Consider the following 10,000-nt stretch of genomic DNA (forward strand, 5'->3'; position numbering starts at 1 on the left):
GAATAATTACAATTTTGCAGATTAACACTGGAGTGATAAATGATCAGATGGTCATGTACAGGTAGAGATATTGGTGTGCAAAAGAGCAGAAAAGTAAATAAATAAAAACAGTATGGGGATGAGGTAGGTGAAAATGGGTGGGCTATTTACCAATAGACTATGTACAGCTGCAGCGATCGGTTAGCTGCTCAGATAGCTGATGTTTGAAGTTGGTGAGGGAGATAAAAGTCTCCAACTTCAGCGATTTTTGCAATTCGTTCCAGTCACAGGCAGCAGTGTACTGGAACGAAAGGCGGCCAAATGAGGTGTTGGCTTTAGGGATGATCAGTGAGATACACCTGCTGGAGCGCGTGCTACGGATGGGTGTTGCCATCGTGACCAGTGAACTGAGATAAGGCGGAGCTTTACCTAGCATGGACTTGTAGATGACCTGGAGCCAGTGGGTCTGGCGACGAATATGTAACGAGGGCCAGCCGACTAGAGCATACAGGTCGCAGTGGTGGGTGGTAAAAGGTGCTTTAGTGACAAAACGGATGGCACTGTGATAAACTGCATCCAGTTTGCTGAGTAGAGTGTTGGAAGCCATTTTGTAGATGACATCGCCGAAGTCGAGGATCGGTAGGATAGTCAGTTTTACTAGGGTAAGCTTGGCGGCGTGAGTGAAGGAGGCTTTGTTGCGGAATAGAAAGCCGACTCTTGATTTGATTTTCGATTGGAGATGTTTGATATGAGTCTGGAAGGAGAGTTTGCAGTCTAGCCAGACACCTAGGTACTTATAGATGTCCACATATTCAAGGTCGGAACCATCCAGGGTGGTGATGCTAGTCGGGCATGCGGGTGCAGGCAGCGATCGGTTGAAAAGCATGCATTTGGTTTTACTAGCGTTTAAGAGCAGTTGGAGGCCACGGAAGGAGTGTTGTATGGCATTGAAGCTTGTTTGAAGGTTAGATAGCACAGTGTCCAATGACGGGCCGAAAGTATATAGAATGGTGTCGTCTGCGTAGAGGTGGATCGGGGAATCGCCCGCAGCAAGAGCAACATCATTGATATACACAGAGAAAAGAGTCGGCCCGAGAATTGAACCCTGTGGTACCCCCATAGAGACTGCCAGAGGACCGGACAGCATGCCCTCCGATTTGACACACTGAACTCTGTCTGCAAAGTAATTGGTGAACCAGGCAAGGCAGTCATCCGAAAAACCGAGGCTACTGAGTCTGCCGATAAGAATATGGTGATTGACAGAGTCGAAAGCCTTGGCAAGGTCAATGAAGACGGCTGCACAGTACTGTCTTCTATCGATGGCGGTTATGATATTGTTTAGTACCTTGAGTGTGGCTGAGGTGCACCCGTGACCGGCTCGGAAACCAGATTGCACAGCGGAGAAGGTACGGTGGGATTCGAGATGGTCAGTGACCTGTTTGTTGACTTGGCTTTTGAAGACCTTAGATAGGCAGGGCAGGATGGATATAGGTCTGTAACAGTTTGGGTCCAGGGTGTCTCCCCCTTTGAAGAGGGGGATGACTGCGGCAGCTTTCCAATCCTTGGAGATCTCAGACGATATGAAAGAGAGGTTGAACAGGCTGGTAATAGGGGTTGCGACAATGGCGGCGGATAGTTTCAGAAATAGGGGGTCCAGATTGTCAAGCCCAGCTGATTTTACGGGTCCAGGTTTTGCAGCTCTTTCAGAACATCTGCTATCTGGATTTGGGTAAAGGAGAACCTGGAGAGGCTTGGGCGAGGAGCTGCCGGGGGCGGAGCTGTTGGCCGAGGTTGGAGTAGCCAGGCGGAAGGCATGGCCAGCCGTTGAGAAATGCTTATTGAAGTTTTCGATAATCATGGATTTATCGGTGGTGACCGTGTTACCTAGCCTCAGTGCAGTGGGCAGCTGGGAGGAGGTGCTCTTGTTCTCCATGGACTTCACAGTGTCCCAGAACTTTTGGAGTTGGAGCTACAGGATGCAAACTTCTGCCTGAAGAAGCTGGCCTTAGCTTTCCTGACTGACTGCGTGTATTGGTTCCGGACTTCCCTGAACAGTTGCATATCACGGGACTATTCGATGCTATTGCAGTCCACCACAGGATGTTTTTGTGCTGGTCGAGGGCAGTCAGGTCTGGGGTGAACCAAGGACTGTATCTGTTCTTAGTTCTGCATTTTTTGAACGGAGCATGCTTATCTAAAATGGTGAGGAAGTTACTTTTAAAGAATGACCAGGCATCCTCAACTGACGGGATGAGGTCAATGTCCTTCCAGGATACCCGGGCCAGGTCGATTAGAAAGGCCTGCTCACAGAAGTGTTTTAGGGAGCGTTTGACAGTGATGAGGGGTGGTCGTTTGACTGCGACTCCGTAGCGGATACAGGCAATGAGGCAGTGATCACTGAGATCCTGGTTGAAGACAGCGGAGGTGTATTTGGAGGGCCAGTTGGTCAGGATGACGTCTATGAGGGTGCCCTTGTTTACAGATTTAGGGTTGTACCTGGTGGGTTCCTTGATGATTTGTGTGAGATTGAGGGCATCTAGCTTAGATTGTAGGACTGGCGGGGTGTTAAGCATATCCCAGTTTAGGTCGCCTAACAGAACAAACTCTGAGGCTAGATGGGGGGCGATCAATTCACAGTGTTAATTAAGAAAGTGCCGTTTCAGAGGACGCATTACTCGACCTTCGCCTCTCCCGAGACTGTTGGGGAGTTGCAGCGATGAGACAAGAAAAAAAATGTTTAAAAAAAAAAGATATTATAATTCAATAGAGAATACACTGGAAAGAGTTAATGTGAGGCTGGCTTTCTTACCTGTCCTCCCACCTTCTGACTGATGTCTAAGTAACTGTTCACTGAACTGTAAATAGAACTCCAGTGGTGTACTCTTTTTACCTCTATGAAGCAATCTTAAAACCAATGTAAGAACATCTCTCTCTCTCTCTCTCTCTCTCTCCCCCCCCCTCTCTCTCTCTCTCTCTCTCTCGCACCCTTCTCTGTCTCTGTCTCTCTCTCTCTCTCTTTCCGTCTCTGTGTCTCCCCCTCTCTCTCTCTCTCTCTCTCTCTCTCTCTCTCTCTCTCTCCGTGTCTCTCTCTCTCTCTCTCTCTCTGTCTCTCTCTCTCTCTCTCTCTCTCTCTCCCCGTGTCTCTCTCTCTCCATCTCTGTGTATCTCTCTCCACCCTTTCTCTCCCTCCCCTCTCTCTCTCTCTCTCTCTCTCTCTCTCTCTCACTCCCAAAGAAAGAATGTAAACATTCTAAATGGTTGACAGAGTGGTAGGGACTAGGGATCACTTGACAGTCATGGAAAACTGTGTATAGTCAAGTGAACAGTGCATATACTATCATAATAATGTGTTAAACCGAATTTATTGGGCACCTAGCTACAGTCTCTATCTGTGTCTAAAATGGAACCCGGGGCGGCAGGGTAGCCTAGTGGTTAGAGTGTAGAGGCGGCAGGGTAGCCTAGTGGTTAGAGTGTAGAGGCGGCAGGGTAGCCTAGTGGTTAGAGTGTAGAGGCGGCAGGGTAGCCTAGTGGTTAGAGTGGAGGGGCGGCAGGGTAGCCTAGTGGTTAGAGTGTAGGGGTGGCAGGGTAGCCTAGTGGTTAGAGTGTAGGGGCGGCAGGGTAGCCTAGTGGTTAGAGTGGAGGGGCGGCAGGGTAGCCTAGTGGTTAGAGTGGAGGGGCGGCAGGGTAGCCTAGTGGTTAGAGTGGAGGGGTGGCAGGGTAGCCTAGTGGTTAGAGTCGCGGGGCGGCAGGGTAGCCTAGTGGTTAGAGTGGAGGGGCGGCAGGGTAGCCTAGTGGTTAGAGTGGAGGGGCGGCAGGGTAGCCTACTGGTTAGAGTAGAGGGGCGGCAGGGTAGCCTAGTGGTTAGAGTGGAGGGGTGGCAGGGTAGCATAGTGGTTAGAGTGGTGGGGCGGCAGGGTAGCCTAGTGGTTAGAGTGGAGGGGCGGCAGGGTAGCCTAGTGGTTAGAGTGGAGGGGCGGCAGGGTAGCCTACTGGTTAGAGTGGAGGGGCGGCAGGGTAGCCTAGTGGTTAGAGTGGAGGGGCGGCAGGGTAGCCTACTGGTTAGAGTGGAGGGGCGGCAGGGTAGCCTAGTGGTTAGAGTGGAGGGGCGGCAGGGTAGCCTAGTGGTTAGAGTGGAGGGGCGGCAGGGTAGCATAGTGGTTAGAGTGGAGGGGCGGCAGGTTAGCCTAGTGGTTAGAGTCGCGGGGCGGCACGGTAGCCTAGTGGTTAGAGTGTAGGGGCGGCAGGGTAGCCTAGTGGTTAGAGCGTTGGACTAGTAACCGGAAGGTTGCAAGTTCAAATCCCCGAGCTGACAAGATACAAATCTGTCGTTCTCCCCCTGAACAGGCAGTTAACCCACTGATCCTAGGCCGTCATTGAAAATAAGAATTTGTTCTTAACTGACTTGCCTAGTAAAATAAAAAAGTAGTGCACCCTATTCCCTATAGCCCCTGGTCAAAAGTAGTGCACTAAATAGGGAATAGAGTGCCCTTTGAGGTACTGTCTTTATGGTCTCCTGTCTCTCTAAACACTTGACACTGTGTTTCAACACAACATTACACAATGACACATTACTGGGAAGGTCTGACAACAGTAGTCACATCAATCACTGAGCCGTCTCCTAAAGGGATTTCCCCAACGGTCAAACATACACAACGAACCGGTCCTATCATACACTGGATTTGACCACGCAGAAACTGCATTTCTTGACAGGTATGACTTATATAGGGCAATGAGTAATACCCATGAGTTATATAGGGCAATGAGTAATACCCATGAGTTATACAGGGCAATGAGTAATGTCCATGAGTTATATAGGGCAATGAGTAATGTCCATGACTTATACCGGGCAATGAGTAATGCCCATGAGTTATATAGGGCAATGAGTAATACCCATGAGTTATATAGGGCAATGAGTAATACCCATGAGTTATACAGTGGGGCAAAATAGTATTTAGTCAGCCACCAATTGTGCAGGTTCTCCCACTTAAAAAGATGAGAGAGGACTGTAATTTTCATCATAGGTACACTTCAACTATGACAGACAAAATGAGAAAAAAAAAATCCAGAAAATCAAATTGTGGGATTTTTCATGAATTTATTTGCAAATTATGGTGGAAAATAAGTATTTGGTCACCTACAAACAAGCAAGATTTCTGTCTCTCACAGACCTGTAACTTCTTCTTTAAGAGGCTCCTCTGTCCTCCACTCGTTACCTGTATTAATGGCACCTGTTTGAACTTGTTATCAGTATAAAAGACACCTGTCCACAACCTCAAACAGTCACACTCCAAACCCCACTATGGCCAAGACCAAAGAGCTGTCAAAGGACACCAGAAACAAAATTGTAGACCTGCACCAGGCTGGGAAGACTGAATCTGCAATAGGTAAGCAGCTTGGTTTGAAGAAATCAACTGTGGGAGCAATTATTAGGAAATGGAAGACATACAAGACCACTGATAATCTCCCTCGATCTGGGGCTCCACGCAAGATCTCACCCCGTGGGGTCAAAATGATCACAAGAATGGTGAGCAAAAATCCCAGAACCACACGTGGGGACCTAGTGAATGACCTGCAGAGAGCTGGGACCAAAGTAACAAAGCCTACCATCAGTAACACACTACGCCACCAGGGACTCAAATCCTGCAGTGCCAGACATGTCCCCCTGCTTAAGCCAGTACATGTCCAGGCATTTAGATGATCCAGAAGAAGATTGGGAGAATGTGATATGGTTAGATGAAACCAAAACAGAACTTTTTGGTAAAAACTCGTCGTGTTTGGCGGACAAAGAATGCTGAGTTGCATTCAAAGAACACCATACCTACTGTGAAGCATGGGGGTGGAAACATCATGCTTTGGGGCTGTTTTTCTGCAAAGGGACCAGGGCGACTGATCCGTGTAAAGGAAAGAATGAATGGGGCGATGTATCGTGAGATTTTGAGTGAAAACCTCCTTCCATCAGCAAGGGCATTGAAGATGAAACGTGGCTGGGTCTTTAAGCATGACAATGATCCCAAACATACCGCCCGGGCAAACGAAGGAGTGGCTTCGTAAGAAGCATTTCAAGGTCCTGGAGTGGCCTAGCCAGTCTCCAGATCTCAACCCCATAGAAAATCTTTGGAGGGAGTTGAAAGTCTGTGTTGCCCAGCAACAGCCCCAAAACATCACTGCTCTAGAGGAGATCTGCATGGAGGAATGGGCCAAAATACCAGCAACAGTGTGTGAAAACCTTGTGAAGACTTACAGAAGACGTTTGATCTCTGTCATTGCCAACAAAGGGTATATAACAAAGTATTGAGATAAACTTTTGTTATTGACCAAATACTTATTTTCACCATAATTTGCAAATAAATTCATTAAAAATACTACAATGTGATTTTCTGGATTTTTTTTCTTATTTTGTCTGTCATAGTTTAAATGTACCGATTGTGAAAATTACAGGCCTCTCTCATCTTTTTAAGTGGGAGAACTTGCACAATTGGTGGCTGGTTTTTTGATGGGGTTGAGGTCAGGACTCTGTACAGGCCAGTCAAGTTCTTCCACACCGATCTTGACAAACTATTTCTGTACGGACCTCGCTTTGTGCACGGGGGCATTGTCATGCTGAAACAGGAAAGGGACTTCCCCAAACTGTTGCCACAAAGTTGGAAGCACATAATTGTCTAGAATGTCCCTTTATGCTGTAACATTAAGATGTCCCTTCACTGAAACTAAGGGGCCCAAACCATGAAAAACAGCCCCAGACCATTATTCCTCCTCCACCAAACTTTACAGTTGGCACTATGCAATTTGGGCAGGTAGAGTTCTCCTGACATCTGCCAAACCCAGATTCATCAGTCGGAATTCAAGACCTTCCCAGATGGTGACAAGCTGTTTTTCATGGTTCGGGCCCCTTAGTTTCAGTGAAGGGAAATCTTAACGCTTCAGCATACATACAGACCTTCTAGACGATTCTGTGCTTTATTTGTTTACATACCCTACATTACTCATCTGATATGTATATACTGTACTCTATACCATCTACTGCATCTTTATGTAATACATGTACCACTAGCCACTTTGTTTACATACCCTACATTACTCATCTGATATGTATATACTGTACTCTATATCATCTACTGCATCTTTATGTAATACATGTACCACTAGCCACTTTGTTTACATACCCTACATTACTCATCTGATATGTATATACTGTACTCGATACCATCTACTGCATATTGCCTATGCCGTTCTGTACCATCACTCATTCATATATCTTTATGTACATATTCTTCATCCCTTTACACTTGTGTCTATAAGGTAGTAGTTGTGGAATTGTTAGGTTAGATTACTCGTTGGTTATTACTGCATTGTCGGAACTAGAAGCACAAGCATTTCGCTACACTCGCATTAACATCTGCTAACCATGTGTGTGTGACAAATAAAATGTGATTTGAAGCGTGATTCATCACTCCAGAGAAGGCGTCCTCACTGCTCCAGAGACAAATGGCGGCGAGCTTTACACCACTCCAGCCGACGCTTGGCATTGCGCATGGTGATCTTAGGCTTGTGTGAGGCTTCTCGGCCAAAAGAAACCCATTTTCCTGAAGCTCCCGACGAACAGTTCTTGTGCTGATGTGAGTGTTGCAACCCGAGGACAACACAATTTCACGCACTATGCACTTCAGCACTCGCCATTCCCATTCTGTGAGCGTGTGTGGCCTACCACTTCGCGGCTGAGCCGTTTTTGCTCCTAGACATTTCCACTTCACAATAACAGCACTTACAGTGGACCAGCACTCGCCATTCCCATTCTGCGAGCGTGTGTGGCCTACCACTTCCTCCTCCTAGATGTTTCCACTTCACAATAACAGCACAGTCGACCATTAAAGCTCTAGCGAGGTAGAACTTGGACGAACTGACTGGTTGGAAAGGATCTTATGACGGTGCCACGTTGAAAGTCACTGAGCTTTTCAGTACGGGCCATTCTACTGCTGATGTTTGTCTATGGAGATTGCATGGTTGTGTGCTCAATTTTATACACCTGTCAGCAACAGGTGTGGCTGAAATAGCCAAATCAACTCATTTGAAGGTGTGTCCACATACTTTTGTCTATATAACTTAAAAAGCAACCATAAAAAAAGGGTCGTTTTCAGGGTATCACAACAACCATAACCACAACATCATTAAACTTAGCAAAGTGATACAGTTATAATCTATATTTGACCCCACAACAACTAAGAAAAGGGACTGGATTGGATGCAAAAAATGTTCAGTAGTGTAGTAAAGTATAAAATGTAGTAAACAATTATAATTTATTATAATGTAGTAAACAATTATAATTTGTACCAACCGTAACCGTAAAATAACATATCTCAGTTTTACACAGATGTAAATATGTATCAGTTTTACACAGATGTAAATATGTATCAGTTTTACACAGATGTAAATATGTATCAGTTTTACACAGATGTAAATATGTATCAGTTTTACACAGATGTAAATATGTATCAGTTTTACACAGATGTAAATATGTATCCGTTTTACACAGATGTAAATATGTATCAGTTTTACACAGATGTAAATATATATCAGTTTTACACAGATGTAAATATGTATCAGTTTTACACAGATGTAAATATATATCAGTTTTACACAGATGTAAATATGTATCAGTTTTACACAGATGTAAATATGTATCCGTTTTACACAGATGTAAATATGTATCAGTTTTACACAGATGTAAATATATATCAGTTTTACACAGATGTAAATATGTATCAGTTTTACACAGATGTAAATATGTATCAGTTTTACACAGATGCAAATATATATCAGTTTTACACAGATGTAAATATGTATCAGTTTTACACAGATGTAAACCTGAGACTCTACGTCGAAGGATTATGTCAAACGGTAATACGCTCTGTCTGGGTTTCTCTCTCTCTCTCTCGCACGGTGTACCCCCAGTTTACCCCCTTTATAAACCACACCATTTGTCTTCATGCTGCATTCCTCTCTCTCTCTCTCTCCTCCTCCCCTTTTCTCCTCAGAACTCCCCGTTCTCCCCCATTCTTCAAGTCCTGCGACTCGTCACCATCACATTTGCTCCTAAACAACTTTGTTTACCATTCCAACTCTTTCTAGTTCTTGTTTTGATCTTTTATTGCTAAGTTATTTGAGGGACTCCCAATCATTCAAATCAAAAGACATCTGCAAGAGACTTTAAAAAAAATCTTCTGTAAAATTAATTTAAAATCTTCTATAGCCTAAAGGGGCCAAAAGTCTGAGGGAAAGAAAAGAATCCTCATCTACCTTCCTTGTTCAGCCTGCTTGCTTTTTTTCATTGTTGGAACTATCAGCTCTGAAACTCATCCATTATTATTCATTACATAGAGTAACATAAAGTACTGTAGTGCAGTGGTTCTCACACCTGGTCCTGGGGAACCAAAGGTACATTTTTTGTTTGTTTTTTTGTCCTCGCGCTACATACTGGATTCAAATAATCAAAACCTGATGAGTTGACGATTTTAATCAGGTGTGTAGCGCGAGGACAAAAAAACAAACAAAAAATGTACACACCTTTGGTTCCCCAGGACCAGGTGTGAGAACCACTGCACTAGAGTACTTACACAGCGCACTAACCGTAGAGTTTATATAACAGGCTATTCAGAGGCTGCTGTTGAATACAAAACCTGGCACGATAGACACAGACACAAAAAGAGGGCTACGAAGTTGAAAAGACATTTCGCTGTGTTTTTGTTCGTAGTCTGCAGCCTATATAGTAGTCCTATATTCCATTAACAACACTGTCGGCCCAGTGAAAATGGCTAACGCTTTAGATAATAGTACAATTAGCCTATAGCACATGTACTAATAATATATTACAACGAATGAGAAGAACTACGATATATCCAACGTTTTTCACACAGTTTTTCTTTCCATAAGAAAATGAGAAACGAGGTTGCGTGAGTTCTGGTAAAGAGGGTGCCATTCAGTCAGGTGCAACCTGCGACTTTTATTTGTTTAGCCTAGTTCCAGC

At 44.9% G+C, this 10,000-nt stretch overlaps 1 protein-coding gene across 5 annotated transcripts in view; it reads right to left on the reverse strand.

Annotated features, from left to right (window-relative positions):
• The window catches only part of LOC112256374 (myelin regulatory factor), a 148,742-nt gene that overhangs the window by 137,981 nt on the left and 761 nt on the right, over positions 1–10,000 (reverse strand). The window lies entirely within an intron of this gene.

Source organism: Oncorhynchus tshawytscha, linkage group LG01 (genome assembly GCF_018296145.1).
Source record: "Oncorhynchus tshawytscha isolate Ot180627B linkage group LG01, Otsh_v2.0, whole genome shotgun sequence".
Taxonomy (NCBI): Eukaryota; Metazoa; Chordata; class Actinopteri; order Salmoniformes; family Salmonidae; genus Oncorhynchus; species Oncorhynchus tshawytscha.